The 27,273-nt window shown below is 43.4% G+C and overlaps 1 protein-coding gene across 1 annotated transcript in view; it reads left to right on the forward strand.

The window, feature by feature from the left end:
* Positions 1-13,725: 13,725 nt before the first annotated feature.
* LOC122541109 (mitochondrial adenyl nucleotide antiporter SLC25A23-like) overlaps positions 13,726-27,273 on the forward strand; it is a 116,606-nt gene continuing 103,058 nt past the window's right edge. The window contains exon 1 of the mRNA XM_043677674.2: positions 13,726-14,123. The gene's annotated coding sequence lies outside the window, so the exon portion shown is untranslated. The remainder of the gene's footprint in view (positions 14,124-27,273) is intronic.

Raw genomic sequence — 27,273 nt, forward strand, 5'->3', positions numbered from 1 at the left:
CAGTACAATAGCTTTTTATCACAATTAGGAGTATCAATTAAATGTTACTTGACTAACCCTTTTAATTAATTTGTAGGTACCACTGAATTTTGCACATAATGGCTCACTTTGTAAAGGCAACAGTAGCAATACTTCATCGCCTGCTTTTAAAATTCTGGTTGTGTGTTCATCTGTCCACTTTTTCATCTTGTTTTGAGAAGTTTTTAGATGACCCTGTGCAAATCTACGTGCTCCTATTACCTTTTGAGAAACATACACACATACTATGATATTGAAAACTTGTCTTTCTAGCTGAACAATTTATTTATAATCAATTTGACAGGGTGGTGAAGAAAGCATAAAGGATGCTTGCTGTCATTAGCCAGGTCATAGAATATAGGAGTAAGGAAGTCTTGTTACAACTCTATAAAACATGGTGTAAGCCGTACAGGGAATACTGTGTGCAGTTCTGGTCGTCACACTTTTGGAGGATATGATTGCAGGAGAGAATGTGAAGAGGAGATTCACCTTGTGTACCTGGAATGGAGAGTCGCAGTTGTGACGAGAGACCGGGCAGGCTGAGTTTTGTTTTCGCTGGAGCCAAGGTTGAGGAAGATCTTTTTGAGGTAAACAAAAATATGAGAGGCATAGACAAAATAGATCGTGAGAATCTTTTCCCCATGGCAGACAAGTCTCAGACCAGAGGGCATAAGTGTGCAGTAAGTGGCTGCAAGGGGACCTGAAGAAAATTGTTTGCACCCAGAGAGTGGTAAAAATTGGGAACAAAGGGTCTGTTTTGATGTCATATTACCCTGGCTCTGTAATTCAAATGGGCTGAAACCAGTAAATACATTTTGAGAATCTATGGTTGCAAATAAGAGAAAATCTCATCATTTGTGTCAATCCTTTGGATGCTTATTACAATAGGCTCTGATCGTGGTCTTGAGATTGGGTGATCTCTCCAAAACACTTTGGTTCTTTTGATGGTATGCAGTCAATTTCAATTGCTAAATCCCCAAACTACTGACGTTATCTTGAAGAAGGTTTGACAAAATGTTTGATTCTTGATCAGCCTGTATTTCCATTGGTAGACCGTGATGAGTGAAAAACTGAGTAATTCCACTACTGCTTTAGCTTTGATTGTTCTTAAGGGAAAGCCCTGTGGAAATAGAGTAGTCATATCCATAATGGTAAGGATATATTTATTTCCAGAGTTCATTTTAGGTAATTGTCCTACATAATCAACTTACACATGACTGAATAGTTTCTCAAAACTGGTATAGCAATTAATGGTGCTGCTTTAATCCCATGTTGAGATTTTGCTACAATTTGACGAGTATGAAGTTTTATAAAACTGCACCATATTTTTATGCAATGTTGGCCAGGCAAAATACTTGTTTATAAATGCCTGACTTCTGCGAATCCCTACATGTCCTACCTTGAAGATTCCCATATGCTACACGCAACATCTCCCTACAATAGCTTGGCAGTGCTATTAACTGATGTACAATTGACCATTCTTCATTTGTGAGTCTGAGGGGGATGTCCACTCCTTTATGAACACTCCATTTTTAATAGTACTATACTACTCCTTCAGGCTGAACCTCAGTGTGAGCTGACCTTGATCATTAATTTATTTCAGGATCTGATTTTTGTGCTGCAATTATGGACGCCATACCAAACACTCCATCTGAATTATCTTCACCCTTTCAGAAAGGCTTCAGCCATCGTTTCACTTGCTTGTTGTTTGCTGTGTCACATCAACCCTTATTGATGGATTTTGTTTAACCATTGCCCTGGTTACCGCACACAAAGAAAAGATAGCAGGAACGTGATCCTAGTAACGATTCTGTTTCTTGTACCTCCTATTGGCATTCTGTAATTATTGGTGAAGACACTACCTTTAGTCTTGCCAAATCCTTACCTGCTAGTAAATCTACTCCCTCAATACGTAATGTTTTTACTACTCTGACAATTACTTCTTCTGGTAACAAATCACATTCTAGTTGTATTTCATATATAATGAACCTGGAAAATGTGGTCTGCCAATCTCATTTATTGATACCTTAGCTCCCATCAAAGTCTCTGAAAGGAAAATCAGTTCTTTCTCCAGTAAAAGTGATTGTGCTGTCCCTGTATCTCTCAGTAATGATAGAATTAGAATTAACATTTTGTTGTTACATATACTCAACATTGTAAAATGTTTATACGTCGCCACTTAGGTACAGAGGTACCTAGGTATAGTCTGTTCTGCCATAATGTGTGTTTCTTCAACGCAAATTGGCTATGATGCGATTGAAGAATTTAGGCCATTATTTTTAGAACACAAACTTTCCTTACCTGCATTGGCTCTACTGCGATTCTGGTCCCATTGGTTTAAATGGTGCTAAATCTTCTTATAATGCGGGATCACATGGGAACTGAGCTTTCGTGTAATATCAAAACAGACTGTTCAGCTTCTTTAGTTACAAGACCTTAGAAAATAGAGAAATAAAATGTCCAAAATTATAGAAATGCAAGTTCAGAACCACAGTCTTCCAACCCAGAAGATGCTGGCACCAAGTTTCCAGTCTGTATCAGGCCCTGGCTCCAGACCATGTCAGCTTCACCTTGATGATCGTGAGGCAGGAAGATAATTTCAGATTGCCTTCCTGGGCCAAGAAGGTGCTGGGAGGCCGCTGTGCCAGGCTGGGAGGTTGCCGCTCCAGGCCGGGAGGTTGCCATGCCCCACTGAAAGGCCGCCCTAATTCACTGGGAGGCTTCTACGGGAGGCTGCTGCAGCAGGCTAGGAGTTCACAGTCATTGAAGGCCGGAGTCATGAGAGGCCGGGAGTCAGCCGCGGCTTGTTGCCAGAGGCCGGGAGTCAGCGGAGGCTTGGAGTTGTTTGAGGTCAGGAGAGAAGAAAAGAAGAACAGGTGGAGGGGACAAGCTCTGGGTGGAGTATCCTAATCTGCCACCATCTTGGATCCTGTTATGGGTTTAGCTACTTTACCAGAAAAAAAATCAATATTCCTTTTGACAAAGACCTGTCTATCTCTCATCTAATATGCAACCTCTTTTACTAATGATAGAATTCACCTCCAGTCTTTTTGTTTTAGTTAGAGCTACAACCATGATATTATCTTTTTATCTTCCCTTCTCTGACTCACTTTTACTAACTCCTACTGGTTTCGTAGGTCTACCTTACAATTTCCAACAATGCACATGCCCGACTTATTACATTAGAAATATTTAAGCTTCTGAACTTCACCTCCAACCTGAGTAATTTCCTTCTGTCTGTTCCGTACCCAGGCTACTTGCCTGCCTTCCTTCCACTCTCCCAATTTTATTTTCTCAAATTTCTGAGGTAACCAAAAAAATTATTGGTCAGTTCATAATCATCAGCCATTATAGCTGCTTGTCTTATCGTTGCTAACCCTTGGTCTTCCACATGAGTTCTAATCATAGAAGGTAAGGAAATGTTAAATTCTTCTGAAGGAATAATTTCTCTGAGAGCATTGTAAGCTTTCTCACCTACCAAGATTGTTTTGTTTAAGCGTTTACTCAATATGTATTTCTAGGCTTTTTTCATCAGTTCCTAAACCTCTGCCTGTATGCTTCCAGGAACAACTCATGCATTTGGCAAAATCCTTTTCATCTCATCATAATCACTAGAATGTTGCACTGACAGGGATGCATATATCTCTTGTGCTTTACCAGTAAATTTACTTTTCATGGGCAAGTTTGAATAATCTTTTAGCCACCTCACTTGTGTTGCTATCTTCTTAAAAGACATGGAAAATGCTTCCACATCTTTATCTTCAAATTTTGGTAAAGACTGCACAATTTTAAACATCTCCTAGTTACATCACTTTTAATTGGGAGACATGGTGGCTCAGTGGTTAGCACTGTTGCCTCACAGCGCCAGGGACCGGGGTTCAATTCCCACCTTGGGCAACTGTCTGTGTGGAGTTTGCACGTTCTCCCCGTGTCTGCGTGGGTTTCCTCCGGGTGCTCCAGTTTCCTCCCACAATCCAAAGATATGCAAGTCAGGTGAATTGGTCATGCTAAATTGTCCATAATGTTGGGTACATTAGTCAGGGGTAAATGTAGGGGAATGGGTCTGGGTGGGTTGCTCTTCGGAGGGTCGGTGTGGACTTGTTGGGCCGAAGGGCCCTGTTTCCATACTGTAGGAAATCTAATCTAATCTAATTTAAATTCCCATTTTCTCTCTCACTCATTCCTCCCTTTGGAATTCCAGTTTTGTACGTTCTAACTCTCTCAGGAATTTCAGTTTAAATCTTCTCATTTCCTGTCTGAACTGCAACTCAAGGTTCATTAATGCATCCACTGTGGCACGGTGGCTCAGTGGTTAGCATTGCTGTCCCACAGCACCAGGGACTCAGGTTTGATTCCAACCTCGGGCAACTGCCTGTGTGGAGTTTGCACGTTCTTCCTGTGTCTGCATGGGTTTCCTCCCACAATCCAAAGATGTGCAGATTAGGTGAATTGGCAATGCTAAATTGCCCATCATGTTCAGGGATGTGTAGGTTAGGTGCACTAGTTAGGGGCAAATATAGGACAATAGGGGAGGGAATGTGTCTGGGTGGGCTCCTGTTCAATGGGTCAGTATGGAATTGTTGGGCCAAAGGGCCTATTTCCACACTGTAGGGATTCTAATATATGTCTGTTTCGAGGAAGGTTCACTCAACCTGAAACATTAACTCTGATTTCTCTCCACAGATGCTGCCAGACCTGCTGAGCTTTATTTGCGCTTGTTACTATCTTCGCCTGGAAACTTTAGTCCAGTCTGTTGGCTAACTCTGCTAGTTTAGTTTAATTGTACCCTGCCGCCTTACCAGGGAACTTTCTGCATGTCCAAAAACTCTTGAACACTTTCCAGTGCCATCGTATGTCTGAGTGTAAACCAAGTGACTGAGATTCCAATTCTACATATCAAATTCCAATTCCCCACCTATGTTGCCTGCATTTCACGATCCAGAACTCAACACCAATTTTGTTACAACTTGGATACAGACAGCAAACCCAATCAGCCTTTCTAGCTCTGTATTTTCAACACAGTGATAGTAAACCATCAAAGACCACCAACAGTTAATCCAGTGATTCCTAACCAGACTTTTGCATCACCAGTTTCAGACTTTGTGAATGATTAATTCCAGACATCAATTTTGTATCTCAAACAAAAAGACATAACTTTATTAAATGCACAATAATTTTAGCCGAGCAAAAAATTAAACAAGATGAACTGATTAATGCCTTAGTTTTAAACTCAAAACATTTGTTTTCAGTTCCCAGTCAAAAGATAGACAGACAAATAAACACAGTGAAGGAATTAGTGAAACAAAATAGCAAACTCTCCAAATTACTTAAATGGCTTTCACAGGCATAGATGTGGACGACTTGGTTGCTTTTCTGGAAACTCTGATTAGGGTAACCTTATCAGGTTACCAGGTAAAGAGAACAAAACAGAAGTACAGCACAGGAACAGGCCCTTCATCCCTACAAGCCTGTGCTGATCATTAAACCCCAACTAAATGAAGAAACAAACCTGCTCTTATTCGGTCTGTTTCCTTTATTCCCTCCCCATTAATGTAACAATCCAGATGCCTCTTAAATGTTACCAACATGCCTGTTTCCGCCACCTCTTCTGGCAATGTGTTCCAGACTCCTATCACTTTCTGTGTGAAAAGCTTACCTCGCACATCTCCCTTAAACTTTGCCCCTCTCACCTTGAACCTGTGTCTCCATGTAATTGAAACTTCAACCCTGGGAAAAAGCCTCTGACTATCCATCATAGCTATACCTCTCACAATTTTGTCGACCTCTATCAGGTCTTCTCTCAGCCGTTATCTTTCTAGTGAAAACAATCCCAGTATTTTTAATCTTTCCCCTTAGCCAATGCCCTCGAGACCAAGCAACATCCTGGTGAACCTTCTCTGCACTTTCTCCAAAGCTTCCAAGTTCTTCTGGTAGTGTGGTGAACAAAACTGCCCAAAATACTCCAAATGCGACCTAACAAGGGTTTTATAAATCTATAGCATGGTTTGCCAACTCTTGTATTCCATGCCCCAGCCGATGAAGGTAAGCATGCCATATCCCTTCTTAATCACCTTGGTGACCTGTGTTGCCATTTTTTAGGAACTATGGACCTGCACGCCCAGATTGTTCTGTATGTTAATGTTCCTCAGGGTTCTGCCAGTTACAGTATAAACATGTCTCTGTCAGCTTTCTATTCTTTGGGCTTCCAGAAGCTGGTGTCACAGGTTAGACAGAGAGCTTACAAATCTTTATGCTATGTCATTAGCAGCCAACTTCATCTCCTCAGTAAGCATTGTTCAAAAACAACTTCAGTTCTGGTTTCACCCTGATAGACTGATGTTCTTTTCCAAGACCTCAATTACCTTTCAACAACTGCCATCTGCTTAAATATATGGTATTTGCCGAACTTGCTGGAAACAAATTCCCAGAGACTGACCTCATTCTGCTTTCTGTTTAAACAGAATGCTTTTCTCAAGGCCATTGTCTCTATAGGAAACCTTTAATCAAGAATCAGCCTGCAAAAAGCCTCCAATCCTGGCCTCACAAACAAGCAGGCTTTTGTTTGGTCTGTTCTCCTCCTTTTGCTGTTTAACAAAGTATAAAGTCATCTTTAGTTCCAAACTAAAATCTATAAAAGGATAACAATAAAAAAAGGGAAAAATCAGCAAGGGTTTGAACAATATGGCAACTTTAGCTTCACTACTTTGGGGTTCCAGGGTAGCTGACAGCACTGGGACTCACCACCACAGAATGCGGAGGATGCTGGGACATTAAGTAAATTTGAGGAGGAGATAGTTTTTTTTAAATAGTAATGTGTTGAAGGGTTATGGGGAGTGGGGAGGAAAATGGAGTTGAGACTCAGATGAGATCTGTCATAATTATGCTAAATGGTGGAACAGGCTCAAGGGGCTGAATTGCCTACTCCTGCTTCTAGTTTTTTTGTTAAATATATTTTTATTGGGAAGAAAAGCTTTTTTAGATATTACAACAAATACTAAACAAAACAATTCAAAACAGTACAAAGAAGCCCACTAATTACATAATTACATAAATACCCCAAGAACCCCTCTATTTCACCTACCAGAGTGCGCCAGTATGGTATGCCTGTGTCAGGACCAGAGATAATGAGGGAGCGTGCCCATACTCAGTTTTGCATTTAGGATACATTGGAGATACTCCCATTTTAAATTTTGAAAGATAGTCTGGAGCCAAGTGGACCCTGTGAGAATTTTCAATGGCAATGCATTGGTCCTGTGGCAAATCGAGATTCCCCCATGCATTTTCCCAAATATCCTCTCATACTTCAAAAGAGATCCCAACATCCAGCTCCCTCTCCCATATCTTACAGAGTCGTTTGGAGCCCCTCTCTCAATAGATGATAGATATTGCTGACAGAAATGTGTTTTCAGCACTCAGCACCCTCTTCTCTGTGTCAGATCTATAAGAATCAGTTAGAAGTGTGGTTTCTTTTTGTATGAAATTCCTAATTTTTGAAAAAAAAAGAGGTCCCTACTGGGCAACTCGTATTTCTGAGCCAGCTGGCCAAAACACATCAGTATATTCCCCTCGAATAAGTCACCCAGGCAAGACAACCCCCGAGCTGCCCATAGTTTAAACCCTGTGTCCATCATTCCCAGCTAAAAACTTGGCATACCAACTACAGGTGTAAAATAAAAGATGTTCTGGCAATATTGCTCTCACTCTGACACATTTGCCCTCCACACTTTATCATAGTTAAGGAATGTTCCCATAGCCCAATAGTTATTAACTGTCCTCATTTTGTCCAAGAACAACAGGCTAGTAAGGCGGCATCTTGCCTGAGATGCTCAATGTCCAAGCAAAGTGAGTGAGGGTCCACCCGGGCCCAGTCATTCATGTAGGATAGCAACGAGCTTAATTGATAGTGTTTGATATCTAGGAGGCCCACTCCTCCCAGTCTGTGGGGTAGCTCCAGTTTAGTCAGTTGAATAAGGGGTCGCTTGCGATACCAGATAAAGGAACTGAACCAGCCGTTTAGTCTTCAAAATGTTTGCTTGGTAAAAAGCAGAGGAAGTATTGACATAGGTTACAGCAGACAGGGGAGAATGTTCATTTTAATGAGGGCTATCCGACTGAACCAAGAGATCAGAAGCGCTTCCCATCTTCGAAGGTCTTGTTTGATTCTGATTAGATTAGATTAGATTCCCTATAGTATGGAAATAGGCCCTTCGACCCAACAAATCCACACCAACCTTCCGAAGAGTAACCCACCCCCTACATTTACCCCCGACTAATGCATAGAACATAGAACAATACAGCACAGAACAGGCCCTTCGGCCCACGATGTTGTGCCGAACATTTCTCCTAGCTTAAGCATCCACCCATGTACCTATCCAATTGCCGCTTAAAGGTCACCAAAGATTCTGACTCTACCACTCCCACAGGCAGCGCATTCCATGCCCCCACCACTCTCTGGGTAAAGAACCTACCCCTGACATCTCCCCTATACCTTCCACCCTTCACCTTAAATTTATGTCCCCTTGTAACACTCTGTTGCACCCGGGGAAAAAGTTTCTGACTGTCTACTCTATCTATTCCTCTGATCATCTTATAAACCTCTATCAAGTCACCCCTCATCCTTCGCCGTTCCAACGAGAAAAGGCCTAGCACTCTCAACCTATCCTCGTACGACCTATTCTCCATTCCAGGCAACATCCTGGTAAATCTTCTCTGCACCCTCTCCAAAGCTTCCACATCTTTCCTAAAGCGAGGCGACCAGAACTGCACACAGTACTCCAAATGTGGCCTAACCAAAGTCCTGTACAGTTGCAACATCACTTCACGACTCTTGAATTCAATCCCTCTGCTAAAGAACGCTAATACACCATAGGCCTTCTTACAAGCTCTATCCACCTGAGTGGCAACTTTCAAAGATCTATGAACATAGACCCCAAGATCCCTCTGCTCCTCCACCTCACTAAGAACCCTACCGTTAACCCTGTATTCCGCATTCTTATTTGTCTTTCCAAAATGGACAACCTCACACTTGGCAGGGTTGAACTCCATCTGCCACTCCTCAGCCCAGCTCTGCATCATATCTAAGTCCTTTTGCAGCCGACAACAGCCCTCCTCACTATCCACACTCCACCAATCTTCGTATCATCTGCAAATTTACTGACCCACCCTTCGACTCCCTCATCCAAGTCATTAATAAAAATTACAAACAGCAGAGGACCCAGAACTGATCCCTGCGGAACTCCACTTGTAACTGGGCTCCAGGCTGAATATTTGCCATCAACCACCACTCTCTGACTTCGACCGGTTAGCCAGTTTTCTATCCAATTGGCCAAATTTCCCTCTATCCCATGCCTCCTGACTTTCCGCATAAGCCTACCATGGGGAACCTTATCAAATGCCTTACTAAAATCTATGTATACTACATCCACTGCTCTACCCTCATCCACATGCTTGGTCACCTCCTCAAAGAATTCAATAAGACTTGTAAGGCAAGACCTACCCTTCACAAATCCGTGCTGGCTGTCCCTAAGCAAGCAGTGTCTTTCCAGATACTCATAAATCCTATCCCTCAGTACCCTTTCCATTACTTTGCCTACCACCGAAGTAAGACTAACTGGCCTGTAATTCCCGGGGTTATCCCTATTCCCTTTTTTGAACAGGGGCACAACATTCGCCAGTCTCCAGTCCCCTAGTACCACCCCCGTTGACAGTGAAGACGAAAAGATCATTGCCAACGGCTCTGCAATTTCCTCTCTTGCTTCCCACATAATCCTAGGATATATCCCGTCAGGCCCTGGGGACTTGTCTATCCTCAAGTTGTTCAAAATGTCCAACACATCTTCCTTCCTAACAAGTATCTCCTCTAGCTTACCAGTCCGTTTCACACTCTCCTCTTCAACAATACGGTCCCTCTCGTTCGTAAATACTGAAGAAAAGTACTCATTCAAGACCTCTCCTATCTCTTCCGACTCAATACACAGTCTCCCACTACTGTCCTTGATCGGACCTACCCTCGTTCTCGTCATTCTCATGTTTCTCACATACGCATAAAATGCCTTTGGGTTATCCTTGATCCTATCCGCCAAAGATTTTTCATGCCCTCTCTTAGCTCTCCTAATCCCTTTCTTCAGGTCCCTTCTGGCTATCCTGTATCCCTCCACTGCTCTGTCTGAACCCTGTTTCCTCAATCTTATGTAAGCCTCCTTCCTCTTCACAAGACATTCAACCTCCCTCGTCAACCAAGGTTCCCTCACACGACCATTTCTTTCCTGCCTGACAGGTACATACATATCAAGGACACGTCGTATCTGTTCCTTGAAAAAGTTCCACATTTCCACGACGTCCTTCCCTGACAGCCTATGCTCCCAACTTATGCTCCTCAGATCCTGTCTACAGCATCGTAATTACCCTTCCCCCAATTGTAAAACCTACCCTGTTGCACGCATCTATCTCTCTCCATAACCAAGGTGAAAGTCACAGAATTGTGGTCACCATCACCAAAATGTTCACACTAACAAGCCCATCACTTGTCCCGGTTCATTACCGAGTACCAAATCCAATATGGCCTCCCCTCTGGTCGGACAATCTACATACTGAGTTAGAAAAGCTTCCTGGACACACTGCGCAAACACCGCCCCATCCAATCTACTTGATCTAAAGAGCTTCCAATCAATATTTGGGAAGTTGAAATCGCCCATGACTACTACCCTGTGGCTTCTGCACCTTTCCAAAATCTGTTTCCCAATCTGTTTCTCCACATCTCTGCTGCTATTGGGGGGCCTACAGTAAACACCCAACAAGGTGACTGCACCTTTCCTATTTCTGACTTCAGCCCATACTACCTCCAAAGGCAGATCCCCTCGAACTGCCTTTCTGCAGCCGTTATACCATTTCTAATTAGCAACGCCACCCCCCCCCCTCCTTTTTTACCACCCTCCCTAATCTTACTGAAACATCTGTAACCAGGAACCTCCAACAACCATTCCTGTCCCTCTTCTATCCACGTTTCCGTGATGGCCACAACATCGTAGTCCCAGGTACCGATCCACGCCTTAAGTTCACCCACCTTATTTTGATACTCCTTGCGTTGAAGTATATGCACTTGAACCCATCTCTGTGTCCACAAGTATTCCCTATCAGTGCTACCTTCTTCACAGCCTCCCTACATTCTTGGACATCCTGACAAACAGCTAGCCTACTTGCTGGACTACAAGTCCGCATCCCATCCCCCTGCCAAATTAGTTTAAACCCCTATGGGCAATTCACCTAACCCGCACATCTTTGGATTGTGGGAGGAAACCGGAGCACCCGGAGGGAACAGGGAGAACGTGCAAACTCCACACAGACAGTCGCCCGAGGATGGAATCGAACCCAGGTTCCTGGTGCTAACCACTGAGCCATTGTGCTGTCCTATTCTGTCGAATAAATGGGCAAAATTGGTTTTAAATAGTCGATCAAAGAGGGGAGTAATGAATATACCTAAGTAGAGAAAGCTCTCCTGTGACCATCTAAAGGGAAGTTAAGATTTGTCCTCAGGACCAAGCATTTTCAGGAGACCACCCATGGGCATGGCCTCTGATTTCACAAAGTTGAAATTATAATCCAAAAATCCACCAAATAAATTAATGCACTGAAACTGTTGGGTTTGATAAAAAGACAAGAACATCATCTGCATACACTGCTATCTTATGTGACTTTGCCCCACCTTCTGGAGCCGTTCTTTTATGATCCCTGCATATTGCCTCCACCAGTGGTTTGATCACCAATGTGAAAAGCAACAATGGCAAGGGACTGTCCCTACGAATATTGAAATTGCTTGACCGCACACCATTGGTGAGGACTGCAGCAAGAGGGTCACTATACAAAATCTTTACCCATCTGATAAAGACCTCGCCCAACCCAAACCGCTTTAAATATATCCTAGGATTATGTGGGAAGCAAGAGAGGAAATTGCAGAGCCGTTGGCAATGATCTTTTCGTCTTCATTGTCAACAGGGGTGGTACCAGGGGACTGGAGAGTGGCGAATGTTGTGCCCCTGTTCAAAAAAGGGAATAGGGATAACCCCGGGAATTACAGGCCAGTTAGTCTTACTTCGGTGGTAGGCAAAGTAATGGAAAGGGTACTGAGGGATAGGATTTATGAGTATCTGGAAACTCCCCCCCCCCCCCCCCCAAGAATAATATGCTGAGATGCGAGGTGAACCAGTTTAGAAAGTGTGTCTGTCAAGAACTTGAGGGGATGGGCCAGGGGGCAATAAACATTTAAGATCCCACATTCTTCCCCATTTATCAAAGCCTTAAGGATTACAAATCTCCCGTGTGTGTCTTTAATAAACCCGAAGAACTTAAATGGGAAATTCTTCCTAACAAGTATGGCCACCACCCTACTCCTCATATTGACAGATGAGAAATGAACCCAGTCATATCCATTCTGTTGCAGTTTCAGATACTCTGCATCATCTGGGTGTGTTTCCTGCAATAAGCAACATCCACCCTCTCCCTTTTAAGACTGGAAAGTACCTTCTCCTCTTGACCGGGGAGTGACTGCCCTTAACGTTCCAGGTGCACCATTTGGACACATCCTTAGCCATTTAGATTCCAGAGGGAGAATTCGAACTACAAATCGCTGAGCTTCGGTACAAGAAAGTCCATAAAACACAAAAACTACATAAACTAAAACAGCTACAACCCATAAACCTACAAAACTTGTAAAAACTATATACACCAAAATGAAAAAACACACAAGGGCCAAAGGCACTGATTAGAGAAATTTACCCCCCCCACCACCGTATTCTGGGGGCACCTACACATCCCAAAACCCTACTAACCATCCCCACCACCCTCTTAATTCCTACTAGCTAGGGTCACGCCACAAACACGGATACCCAGTAGAGAAAAAAAAATTAGCAATGTATACAAGTAAGTTAAAAGTAAATACGTCACCCATTCTTCGGTGTAACTTAATTTAGAAATTAAAGGCATCCATCCCCAGTATAATTTAATGCAACTTATTACCAACAAAAGGAGACTCCACCAACTCCTCTCAAAAGAAAGACAAACCCGAACAACTCTGTTATCTGTGCCGTGGGCGGCACGGTGGCACAGTGGTTAGCACTGTTGCCTCACAGTGCCAGAGACCCGGGTTTAATTCCCGCCTCAGGCGACTGACTGTGTGGAGTTTGCACTTTCTCCCCGTGTCTGCGTGGGTTTCCTCCGGGTGCTCCGGTTTCCTCCCACAGTCCAAAGATGTGCAGGTCAGGTGGTCATTGGCCATGCTAAATTGCCCGTAGTGTTAGGTAAGGGGTAAATGTAGGGCTATGGGTGGGTTACGCTTCGGCGGGTCAGTGTGGACTTGTTGGGCTGAAGGGCCTGTTTCCACACTGTAATGTAATCTAATCTAATCTTTTCAATCGTCCAGGTTAAGTCAGTTTGTCCACATAGTTCCACAAAGTGAATCAAATAAATGTACCGATCCATATAATTAATCCAAAGCACCACTAGATATCTTAGAGACTACTGGATCCCAAGCTCTCTCAGTCTCTTCTTGATGCCATCGTAGGACTTCCCTTTCCAAATCACTGCCGCTGAAATGTCTTGGAAAAACACGACTCTGGAGCCTTCGTACACCAACACCCTCTGATCCTTCCCTTGGGCTCTTGAAGCTTCCATGACACTCAGCTTGTCTTTCTAATAATGGAACCATGTCAGGAGAGGGCAAGGGCGCTGGTACATTCCTGGCCTTTGTGCTGTGATCCTGTGGGCTCTCTAAATCTTTATCCTTCCCTTACAGCCTCCAAACAATGGAATTCTGGGAACCACTTCTTAAAGAATTCCACTGGCTGCTCACCTTCTGTCCCCTCTAGCATGCCAATAACACGAAGATTCTTTCTTCTGCCCCTGTTCTCAAGGTCATCTACCAGATCCAGCAAACCACGGACCTATGTTTCCAGGGCATCAATCCGACTCTTGGATGTGTCAGCCTCTGCCTCCACCCTTGTGGCCCAGCGCTCAAGCTCATCAGTCCTTTTCCCCAAGTTTTGCAGCATAGCAGAGACCAGGACCAGCTTTTGGACCTCGCAAGATTTGGCAAGCTCCTCAACCAACACCTGGTGAGTAAGCAAGCCTGCCACCTCAGTGGATTGAGCCGTGGCCCCAGCTCCAGGCGAATGTCCTTTTTTCAGCATTCTCCTGCAGCAAAAATGAAGGTAAGGAAAATTTTAAGGTCTGTTGCTTTATTTTTTGTTCATTTACTCACAGTAACATGGATGGGATGGGTTCTAGCTCTGTCCTGCTAAAGTTATGGCGTGGAGCCCAGAAAACACGATTCTCCTAGATCGCTGCCATCTTGAACCCCCCCCCCCCCCTCCCCACTGAGTCTAGTTTTTATTTCTTATGACAACATCATACAGTATTCAGAGATAATTGACAGCCCTGTATGGGATCTGGTAACTGGCAGCGCCATATGCAGGCTGGGGTAATGAATAGGCTGTATGAGGTCCAGGTTAAGTGACAGCAATGTATTGGATTTAGAGGGGGTGGGGAGGGGGTGGGATTGGGGGATGGTAACTGGCAGCAGTACATCCTTAGAGAATGTACATAATGGATTGGAATGTGATTACTTGAAAGGAGCCAAGACTGGTTTGAGTTCCAGCGTCTGAGAACTTGCATATACACAAAACTGGTAAACTAGCCTGTATTCCTGAAGCTGAGAAACAACCGTTGCTTTACCAGACCACACAACCACCTCAGATTTTGTGCTTGTATAGATCCCAGGACATGTGCACATATCTCAGAATTCTATATTGCTACTAGGGGTAACTGACAACACAATATGATTTATAGAGTAATTGGCAGCACTGAATGGGTTTCAGGTGTAACTCTCAGATCTGTATATGGTTATGGGGCAGCACTGCATAGGGTTCAGGGGTAAATATCAGCATGACACGGCATCTGGGGGTAAAAGACATCATTGTATTTGGTTCAGAAGTAACTGAGAGAGGAGGGTTCCAGGAACAGAGATGACAGCAAGCCTCTGTCTTGAGTTTTTGCGACATTTATCAGAGAACATTGTAGAATTCTGAGCTATGTGTTAGGATGCAAGTTCTCAGATATTGGAACTCAAACCAGTCTTGGCTTTTATCAAGTTAGCATATTCCAATGCAGTACATTTCTCTTCTCAGCAAACCTATTCCTTAATACATTGTAAGCTGCATTGTGATCTAAGATGTGCATTGTGGCCATTTACTGCATCCATTGCTCTTGACGTGGTCTCCTTTACATCAGGGAGACCGAGGGCCAACTCGCGGAGAGGTTCAGGGAACATCTCTGGTCTGCATGCACCAAACAACCGCATTGATTACAGATTACATTACAGTGTGGAAACAGCCCCTTCGGCCCAACAAGTCTACACCGACCCGCCGAAGTGCAACCCACCCATACCCCTACATTTACCCCTTACCTAACACTGCGGGCAATTTAGCATGGCCAATTCACCTGACCTGCACATCTTTTGGACTTTGGGAGGAAACCGGAGCACCCGGTTGACCTGTGGCCAACCACTTCAACTCCCCTCCCACTCTCCCAAGGACATGCAACCCTAGGCCTCCTACACAGCCAAGTCAAAGCCACCCGCTGAATGGAAGAAGAACACTTCATCTTCCACCTCGAGACCCTGCAACCACAGGCATCAACATTGACTTCACCACTTTCCAAATCTCCTCACTCCCCAACTCATGCCAGATCCAACCCCCCAATTGGGCACCTCCCTCTTGACCTGTCCTACCTGTCCATCTTCCTTCCCACCTATCTGCTCCTATCACAATCACCTTCCAATTGAATCGACCCATTGCCATCCCACCTATCTTCCTCCCAGCACCATTCCCACCTCCCTATTTATTTCTCCTGCTCTTTGAATGCTGTCTGACCTGTGCTTTTTCCAGTGCCATACTTTTCGACTCAAGACTCTTGAGCATCTGTAGTCCTCATTTTCTCTTCAGAAATGTTTCCAATAATTTCCTGACTAACCAGTCTGTAATTACCTGGCCTATTCCTGGAGCCCTTCTTGAACAAAGGAACCACATTAGCCATCTTTCAGTCATCTGACAGTTCACCTGTGACCAAGGAAGTATTAAATATCTCTGCCAGGGCTCCAGCAATCTCCTCCCTTGCCTCCCACAGCAGCCTGGGAAACATCTCATCAGGCTTTGGGGAGTTATGCAAATTTATGCCTACTAAAACATCAAATGCCTCCTTATTAATCTTAACATGTTCTAGAACATTACCTTTCCAACTGAAATCTCTAGCTAAATGTCTTTCTCCTCGGTAAATACAGATGAAAAATATTCATCTAAAACATCACCTTTGTCCATTGGTTCCAAGCACAGTTTTCTCTTTGGTCTCTAATAAATCTCATTCTTTTCCTGGTCCTCTTGCTCTTAATATACTTATAAAATGTCTTCAGGTTTTCTTTAATCTTTTCTATCAAAGATGTTTTGTGGCCCCTCCTTGCCCGCCTAATTTCTTTTTTAAGCAATCTTCTACATTATCTATACTTCTGAAGTACCTCCTCTGAGATTTATGCACTGTACTTGACATTAATTTCCTTCTTTTTCTTCATGAAACTCTAAATATCCTTTGACATCCAGATTTCTGTGGACTTGCTGTCCTTTTCTTCACTTTCAGAGGAACACACTGGCCCTGAACTCTCACTATGCTACTGTTAAACGACTACCACTTTCCAAATGTAGTCTTACTGCATGTAGTTGCTCCCAGTCTCTGTTTGCCAGCTCTTGTCTAATAATTTTGAACAAAGAACAAAGAAAACTTACAGCCCAGGAACAGGCCCTTTGGCCCTCCAAGCTTGAGCTGATCCAAATCTACTGTCTAAAGCTGTCGTTCAATTCCTAAGCATCTGTATCCCTCTGCTCCCCACCTACTCATACATCTGTCTGGACGCATCTTAAATGAATCTACCGTGTCTGCCTCTACCACCTCTGCTGGCAACACGTTCCAGATGCCCACCACCCTCTGTGAGAAGTACTTGCCGCATGTTTCCCCCTTAAACTTTCCACCTCTCACCTTGAAAGCATGACCTCTCGTTATTGAATCCTTCACCTTGGGAAAAAGCTTGTCTCTATCCACCCTGTCTATACCCTTCATGATTTTGTAAACCTCAATCAGGTTCCCCCTCCATCTCCTTTTTTCTAATAAAAATAAACCTAACCTACTCAACCTTTCTTCATAGCTAGCACCTTCCATACCAGGCAACATCCTCGTAAACCTTCTCTGCACCCTCTCCAAAGCGTCCACATCCTTTTGGTTATGTGGCGACCAGAACTGTACACAGTATTCTAAATGCGGCCGAACCAATGTCTTATACAATTTTAACATGACTTGCCGGCTCTTATACTGAATGAAGGCAAGCATACTATAAACCTTCTTGACCACTCTATCCACCTGTGCCGCAACCTTCAGGGTACAATGGACCTACACTCCCAGATCTCTCTGCCCATTAACTTTTCCCAAGGCTCTTACGTTCATTATATAATTCGCTCTAGAATTAGTCTTGCCTAAATGCATCACCTCACATTTGTCTGGATTGAAATCCATCTGCCACTTTTCCGCCCAACTCTCCAGTCTATCTATATCCTTCTGTATTCTTTGACAGCCCCTTATGCTTTCTGCTACTCCACCAATCTTTGTGTCATCTGCAAACTTGCTGATCAGACCAACAGTGCCCTTTTCCAGATCATTTAGATTAGAATAGATTAGATTCCCTACAGTGTGGAAACAGGCCCTTCGGCCCAACCAGTCCAAACTGACCCTCCGAAGAGTAACCCACCCAGACCCATTTACCCTCTGACTAATGCACCTAACACTATGGGCAATTTAGCAAGACCAATTCACCTGACTTGCACATCTTTGGACTGTGGGACACGCAGACACGGAGAGTGTGCAAACTCTACACAGACAATTGCCCGAGGCTGGAATCGAACCTGGTACCCTGGTGCTGTGAGGCAACAGTGCTAACCACTAAGCCACCGTGCCACCCTTTATGTATATCACAAACGACAATGGCCCCAACACTGACTCCTGTGGAACACCACTGGTCACCTTTCTCCATTTCGAGAAACTCCCTTCAACTACTACTGTCTCCTGTTGCTCAACCAGTTCTTCATCCACCCAGCTAGAACACCCTGCATACCATGTGACTTCACTTTCTCCATTAGTCTACCATGGGGAACCTTATCAAATGCCTTACTAAAGTCCATGTATATGACATCAACAGCCCTTCCTTCATCTATCAACTTGGTCACTTCCTCGAAGAACTCTATTAAGTTGGTAACGCACGATCTCCCCTGCACAAAACCATGTTGCCTATCACTGATAAGCTCATTCTTTTCTAAATATAAATAGATTTTATCCCTCAGTACCCTCTCCAGCAACTTTCCTGCCACCAACATCAGGCTCACTGTGTGTAGTTACCTGGAATATTCCTACTACCCTTCTTGTACAGGGATCAACATGAGCAACCTTCCAGTCTTCTGGCATCTCACCTGTATTTAAGGATGCCACAAAGATTTCTGTCAGGGCCCCAGCTATTTTCTCTCTCGCCTCCCTCAGCAACCTGGGATAGAACCCATCCGGTCCTGGGGATTTGTCCACTTTAATAACCTCTAGCCTACCCAACACATCTTCCCTCCTTATGACAACGTGATCCAGACTACTCAAACTTCTATCTTTAATCTAAAGATTCATCATGTTCCTTCACTCAATGAACACTGATGCAAAGTAATCATTCAGAATCTCACTTATTCTCTCAGGTTTGACACATAGCCTTCCTTCAATATCCTTTAGTCAACCAATCCTTTCTCTTGTTACCCGCTTGCTTCTCATATAAGAATAAAATGCTTTGGGATTCTCCTTAATTCTGCTTGCTAAAGCTATTTCTTGACCCTTTTTAGCCCGCTTGATTCCTCTTTAAGACTTCTCCTACTCTTCTGATATTCTTCCAGGGCCTGTTCCGTTCTTAGCTGCCTAGACCTTATAAACGCTTCCCTTTTCCTCTTGGCTAGTCGTACAATTTCTCCTGTCATTCACGATTCATGAATCTTGCCCTTCCTATCCTTTGCCTTCAGCGGGACATGTCTATCCTGCACTACCGTTAACCTATCTTTGAAAGCCTCCCACATCTCAAATGTGGACTTCCCTTCAAATATCTGTGTCCAATCCACATTTCCGAGCTCCTGCCTAATTTTGATATAATTTACCATGGCCCAGTTTAGTACTCTTCCCTTAGGATCACTCTCATCTTTATCTATGAGTATTCTAAAACTTACAGAATTGTGGTCCCTGTTCCCAAAGAATCCCCCACCGCAACTTCTACCACCTGTCCTGGCTTGTTCCCCAGTACCAGGTCCAATAGTCCATCCCTCGTTGGACTATTGACATACTGCTCTAGAAAACTCTCCTGGACGCTTCTTACAAATTTTACCTCATCCAGACCTCTGACGCTAAGTGTATCCAGTCAATGTTGGGAAAATTAGAATCTCCCATCACCACTACCCTATTGCCTCTACATAGAAATTCACCTTCTCCCAATTTAGACACTTGCCTTCGGCACTATCCTTTTCCCTTTCCATACTGACTTTGAAACTTACAGATATGGTTACTTTCCTCAAAATTCTCACCTTTTGAAACTTGGATCACTTGACTAGCTTCATTCCCAGGGAATGGGTCTATCACTGTCCCATCTCCTGTGGGACTGTATCTAATACTGGTTCAAAAAGGTCTCCTGGGTGCACTTTAAAAATTCCATCCCATCTTATCCTTTCAGACTAAGCTTTTCCCAATTAATGTGAGCAAAATTGATACTGTTACAACTATAATCCTGTTTCTTTCATACCTCTCTGCAATTTGCTGTCATATCTGTTTCTTTATCTTGCTCTGACTGTTGGGAGGCCTGTAGTATAATCCCAGCAAATACCTCATTTTTTTTTCCTAAACCCTTCCCAGATGGCTTAATTTGGTGACCCATCTAGGACATCCTCCCTCATTGCTGCGATCATGGTTCTCTTTATCCATAATCCAATGAACCCACCTCTCTTACATTCCACCCCTTCCATCATGCCTGGAACTTCTATACCCTGGAATGTTCAGCTGCCAGTTCCATCCTTCCTTTAACTATGGCACAGTGATTGCAACAATATCATATTTCCATGTGCTGATCGATGCTGTAAGTTCATCTGCCTTGCCAGCCAAGCTCTTTGCATTAAAATAGATACAGTTTAGCTTTCTAGACCTTCCATGTGCCCTATGCTGCCCATGTCTTCTCTGTCTATTGGACTGGAGTTAGATATAGTTCAAAAGAATCAAATGATTGAGAGAGAAAGTAGGAACAGGATACTGAGTTAGATGATTAGGCATGATCGTATTGAATGGCAGATCCATCCTTGTCACCTGCACTTTATAGCTCCCCTTTATCTGTTACCGTCTCTCACCTTCACCCTTCCACATTTCCAGAATTTTTAATTTCTAGGCTAATGAGTCAAATAAGTCTCACTATCTAATTATTTAGTTAGAGGTTGAGGCTCTGTGATATTCTATAGCATCATAGAAATATTAGGAACCTTACAGAAAGATACCATTCAGCCATCATGTCTAGGTTGGCTGAATAAATTAGCCACCCATTCTAACACCATTTTCCAGCCCCTGATCTGTAGCCTTGCAGCTTACAACATTTAAGGTAAGCATTTGAGAGTTATAAGGTAGCCAGGAAGGATCTGAAGAGAGAACTAAAAGCAGCAAGGAGGGGACATGAAATGTCCTTAGTTGGTAGGATTAAGGAAAACCCTAAGGCTTTCTATAGGTATGTCAGGAATAAAAGAATGACTAGGGTAGGAATAGGTCCAGTCAAGGATAGTAGTGGGAAGTTGCGTGTGGAGGCTGAAGAGATTGGGGAGACACTGAATGAATACTTTTTGTCACTATTCACTCAGGAACAGGACATTGTTGCCGATGTGAATATTGAGTCACAATTAATTAGAATGGACGGCTTTGAGGTATGTAGGGAAGAGGTGTTGGAAATGCTGGAAAGGGTGAAAATAGATAAGTCCCCTGGGCCTGATAGCATTTATCCTAGGATTCTCTGGGAAGCAAGGGATGAGATTTCAGAGCCATTGGCCTTGATTTTTATGTCCTCGTCTACAGGAATAGTGCCAGAAGACTGGAGGATAGCAAATGTGGTTCCCTTGTTCAAGAAGGGGAGTAGGGATAACCCTAGTAACTATAGGCCGATGAGTCTCACTTCTGTTGTGGGCAAAGTCTTAGAGAGAATTGTAAGGGATAGGATTTATGAACATCTGGATAGGAATAATGTGATCAAGGATAGTCAGCATGGTTTTGTGAAGGGCAGGTCGTGCCTCACAAACCTTATTGAATTCTTTGAGAAGGTGACTAAGGAGGTAGATGAGGGTAAAGCGGTAGATGTGGTGTATATGGATTTTAGTAAGGCGTTTGATAAGGTTCCCCATGGTAGGCTACTGCGAAAAATACGGAGGTATGGTATTGAGGGTGAGTTGGAGGTTTGGATTAGGAATTGGCTGGCTGGAAGAAGACAGAGGGTAGTAGTTGATGGTAAAGGTTCATCTTGGAGTGCAGTTACTAGCGGTGTTCCGCAAGGATCTGTTTTGGGACCATTGCTGTTTGTCATTTTTATAAATGACCTGGAGGAGGGGCTAGAAGGTTGGGTGAGCACGTTTGCGGATGATACGAAAGTCGGTGGAGTTGTTGACAGTGAGGAAGGATGTGTCAGGTTACAGCGGGATATAGATAAGCTGCAGAGCTGGGCAGAAAGGTGGCAAATGGAGTTCAATGTAGCTAAGTGGGAGGTGATTCACTTTGGTAAGAGTAACAAAATGATGGGGTACTGGGCTAATGGTCAGATACTTGGTAGTGTGGATGAGCAGAGGGACCTTGGTGTCCATGTACACAGATCTCTGAAAGTTGCCAACCAGGTAAATAGTGCGGTAATGAAGGCATATGGCGTACTGGCTTTTATTGGTAGAGGAATTGAGTTCCGGAGCCCTGAGGTCATGTTGCAGTTGTATAAGACTCTGGTGTGGCCGCATCTGGAGTATTGTGTGCAGTTTTGGTCGCCATACTATAGGAAGGATGTGGAGGCACTGGAACGGGTACAGAGGATGTTTACCAGGATGTTGCCTGGTATGGTAGGAAGATCGTATGAGGAAAGGCTGAGGCACTTGGGGCTGTTTTCATTGGAGAAAAGAAGGTTTAGGGGTGACTTGATAGAGGTGTACAAGATGATTAGGGGTTTAGATAGGGTTGACCATGAGAACCTTTTTCCACGTATGGAGTCAGCTATTACAAGGGGGCATAGCTTTAAATTAAGGGGTGGTAGGTATAGGACAGATGTTAGGGGTAGATTCTTTACTCAGCGAGTCGTGAGTTCATGGAATGCCCTGCCAGTAGCAGTGGTGGACTCTCCTCTTTATGGGCATTCAAACGGGCATTCGATAGGCATATGGAGGATAGTGGGCTAGTGTAGGTTAGGTGGGCTTGGATCGGCGCAACATCGAGGGCCAAAGGGCCTGTACTGCGCTGTATTTTTCTATGTTCTATGTTCTATGTAAAGGTGCTGGTTACCTTTAAGTGAGTTTGAGAATATCTGGCCTCGAATAACAAACCGGGTAGTGAATTCCAGACACTACAGCTCTCTGGGTGAAAACATTTTTCCTCATGTCACCTCAAATCCTTCTACCAATAAACTTAATTCTGTGTCCCCTGGTAATTAACCTCTCTGCGAGGAGAAGTAGATTTTCCCTGACCACTCTTCCAAGCCCCTCATTATTTTGTGAGCATGAGTGGCAGGGAAAGTGACGGAAAGAGCAGATAATCAGTTGACACTGGAAGATACCTGTTCTTTCCTACCTCTTTAGCAATTAAGTTCAAAATCACTCAATACCAGGTTATAGTCCAACAGGTTTATTTGGAAGCACGAGCTTTCAGAGCACTGCTCCTTCATCAGGTAGCTGTGGAGCAGGATCATAAGACACAGAATCTATAGCAAATCATTACGGTGTCATGCAACTGAAATGATATATCAAATAAACCTAGATTGCTGTTAAGTCTTTCATCTTTTAGAATGGGTCGCAGGTTTTGGTTCATTAATATGTAAATCCCGGAACTTCTTTTCAGTTACATTCTCAAGATAACTTAAGGTTTTGTTAAAAAAAGGGTGAAATCTCAGCTCAGACAATGCATTAAAGGTTAGAGTCTGTCTGTATCCCAATTTTGAGTCAGACTGGTTCTATTTTCAAAGTGGAATTTACAAAACATTACATGGATTGAAAGTTTGCAATGACTGCCTGCAGGTTGTGCACCTTTTTGTGCATGCTTGGTAAAGTGTGTGTGTCAGTGTGATGGAGTATAAGCTTGTGGGTGGATGGGTGTGTGTCGGTGGATGGGTGGGTGTGTCAAGCTCTTTGCATTAAAATAGATACAAATTAACTCTCTAGACATTCCATGTGGTGTGTGTGTGTGTGTGAGTGAGTGAGTGTTCACAGTATTGGGGTCACCTGTAGTGTGACATGAACCCAAGGTCCAGGTTGAGGCCATCCCCATGAGTACTGAACTTGGCTATCAGCCTCTGCAGAGCCAAAGGTGAAGGAGTATCACTCCGAAAGCTAGTGCTGCCAAAGAAACCTGTTGGACTATAACCTGATCTTGTGTGATTTTTAACATTGTCCACCCCAGTCGAACACTGGCTCCTCCACATTCAGCAATTAAGTATCTGGGAATGAACATCCATGTGGTTGGTCTTTGCTGACAATTCACCATTTAAGACCCATAAGAGATCAATAAATGTCCATCTAAGGGGTTCAATACACACCAGGCTGATTATTGGCCTTCCCACTGTCAATAGTGGAATGGTCACATTGGTGGAAGAACTTAAGCCATTCTGAGGGCAATTGGGAGTGGGGCAGTATAGTGGCCAATGAAAATCACACCTCTGACTTTGCCTGTGAAAATGTCTCTTCCCCAATCTCCATCCTCCACCCAGTGTGACCTCCAGCAGCTTCATGACTGCACAACAGTGACCTCCAACCCCTACCTGGCTGCCTGGCTCTGACTGACCGGCAGCTACTGGGAGCTTGGGATTTCAATGTCAAGGCTCCTGATAGGCTGAATGGCTAACTGGACATCTCTGTAGTGATTGATTGGAGGTCAATCTGATGGTGTTTCAGACTGGGCAGAAAAGGTAAATCACTCTTGAAGATGTCTCTTTACTTTGTGCAGAGACATTTCCATGCACTGGACTATCATTGTATTTAGGTATTCCTGTATCACTGGCATTGGTAATTCGAATGCTTGGGTATTTAGCACTATGAAGGCTTCAGTAGCTCATGTGTATATTCACTGACCTATTCTTGGAGTCTGCAGTCATTTCTTCCTCCACCCATGTCACTTAAATTCTGTGTTATGATCGAGCCCTCCACAATCACCTGATGAAGGAGCGTCGCTCCGAAAGCTAGTGTGCTTCCAATTAAACCTGTTGGACTATAAACTGGTGTTGTGTGATTTTTAACATTTTTACTGGTACTTTTCTTTTGCACATGTGTCAAACTACAAACTGTTTACAAACTGCAGTTGAGCTCCATGAAGTAGCTCTCATATTGAGTTAATGCCACGAAGAAACAAAGGCTAATGTTGCAGATTTGTATTTCAAACAACACCCAACTCAACATCACTCCCACTCCCTGAGTGCTGTACTTTGCTGAAGTCTCAGACTGCTCGTGCTGACATTCAGTCCTTGATGAGCCAAAATTCCTTTCTGTTAAACACGGAATCCATGGCCCCATTGTCATTGATCCCTCTCGCCAACCGCATTCTCTAGTCTCCTTTATCATCCCTCCTTCTAACATCTATCAGAAGCTGAGTCCGAAGATTCACAGCCTTAGTTTCAGATGCGATAAGCTTCCAGACACAAATCCTGTCCAAATCCAAAATCAACCACCTTCATCTCTGCAACACCCATCCATTCTGCTCCTGCCTTGGTCTTTCTGCTGCTGAAACCTCTATGTAATGGCTATGGCTCAGCTGGTGGGGATTTTACCTCTGGGTTAGAAGGCTGTGGGATCAAATTCAACACAAAGTCTTTAAATATTGAAGATAATAGTGAAGTGCAGTATTGAGTGGATGTTACGCAGTCAGAGCTGCTACATTTTGGATAAGACCGTAAATGAAGCTTCTGTTGCTTTCTCAGGTGAATGTAAAAAATCCCAAGGCACAATTTGAAGGAAAAACTAGAGGGTTCTCGCCAGAATGCTGGCTAATATTTATCTGTTAGCCAAATCGTTTGGAAACAGATGATGTGGTTGTAAGTTTTTTGGTTTCCAGAAGTTTGAAATCATTTCATTTTTCAATATTTTGTAGAGAAATGTAATAGTACTTAGTGTATTCACTTGCTGTGACCTTTTCATTTGCTCTAAGTGTCTTTGTGTGCAGTGTGTGGCAGCAATTAAACAGATCTCTTGAACCATGGTGTCAAGACTGGTGCAGCTATAGATTTTTAGAGCTGTTAAAATAGTCAGTTACTGAAAGAAACAGCAAAGTGCAATAAAAAAGTAAACAGCTGTTTGCAACTTTGATTTACTGTATGATGTAAAATAGCTGTGTATTTTCCATTCCCAACTCCTCTGGAAATGAAATCAGACATGAAACAGAATTGGAATATTTCCACTTTCAACAGTAGACTGTGAAATAGCTGTAGAATTAAGGTTAAAAAAAACTGAACATGTAAGAGTAGCATTACTAATATTACTGCTGAGGAAAGAATGATACAAGCTGTATTGCAGATCTCATTGGGAAGTAGAAATGAAAGATGACAGAGATTTTGAAGGATTTGAACTTCATATTAATGTTGCTTATGCACAGTACAGGTTCAATATCAGGGCTTGGGGAACAGAGAGACCGCTGATCAGTATGTGACCACTCCAATACATCTAACTGGATCCTATGAGTTGAGATAACTGAAAGATAATCTCATTAGGGATAGAACTTTCAAAATCAAAAGACTTCTTGCCACGTGAGCACATCTGCTGAGGGAGGAGAATGTTACTCTCAAGAAAGCTATCGACATACGAAGAAGCTGTGAATTTATCAATCATTAGCTTAAAGTGTATTAGATAGATAAAGCCAAGACAACTGTGGGTGCTGAAAATCAGAAACAAAAACAGATATTGCTGGAGAAAGTCCTGAAGAAGGGTCACTGGACCCAAAACATTAGCTTTGATTTCTCTCCACAGAGAAAAGTGAGAGCTAAGATGAGCGAGGAGGGGACATGAGAAGTTGTTGGCAGATAGGATCAGGGAAAACCTCAAGCTTTCTATAGGTACCTAAGGGATAAAAGAATGACTAGAGTAAGATTAGGGCCAATCAAGTGGTAGGAAGTTGTGCATGGAGTCAGAGGAGATAAGGGAAACGCTTAAATGAATACTTTTCATCCGTATTCACACTGGAAGAAGACAATGTTGTCGATGATAATACTGAGAAACAGGCTAATAGACTAGATAGAATTGAGTTTCACAAGGAAGAGGTGTTAGAAATTCTGGAAAGTTTGAAAATAGCTAAGTCCCCGGGCTGGATGGGATTTATCTGAGGATTCTCTGGGAAGCCAGGGAGGAGCTTGCCGAGCCTTTGGCTTTTGATCTTTGTGTCATCATTGCCGACAGGAACAGTGCCAGGAGACTGGAGGAGAGCAACTGTCCCCTTGTTCAAGAAGGGGAAGAGAGACAACCCTGGTCATTATAGGCTAGTGAGCCTTACTTCGGTTTTGGGCAAAGTGTTGGAAAAGGTTATAAGAGATGGGATTTATAAATATCTTGATAGGAATAAGTTGACAGTCAACATAGTTTCGTGAAGGGTAGGTTGAGCCTCTCAAACCTTATTGAGTTTTTTGAGAAGATGACCAAACAGGTGGATGAGGGTTTCAGTAAGGCATTTGATAAGGTTCCCCATGGTAGGCTACTGTACAAAATACGGAGGCATGGGATTGAGGGCGATTTAGTGGTTTGGATCAGAAATTGGCTAGCTGAAAGAAGACAGAGGGTGGTGATTGATGGGAAATATTCATTCTGAAGTTCAGTTACTAGTGGTGTGCCACAAGGATCTGTTTTGGGGCCACTGCTGTTGTTATTTTTATAAACGACCTGGATGAGAGTATGGAAGGATGGCTTAGTA

This window comes from Chiloscyllium plagiosum, unplaced genomic scaffold (assembly GCF_037043375.1).
Source record: "Chiloscyllium plagiosum isolate Xiang-an unplaced genomic scaffold, Cpla_swu_hap1 HiC_scaffold_39, whole genome shotgun sequence".
NCBI lineage: Eukaryota > Metazoa > Chordata > Chondrichthyes > Orectolobiformes > Hemiscylliidae > Chiloscyllium > Chiloscyllium plagiosum.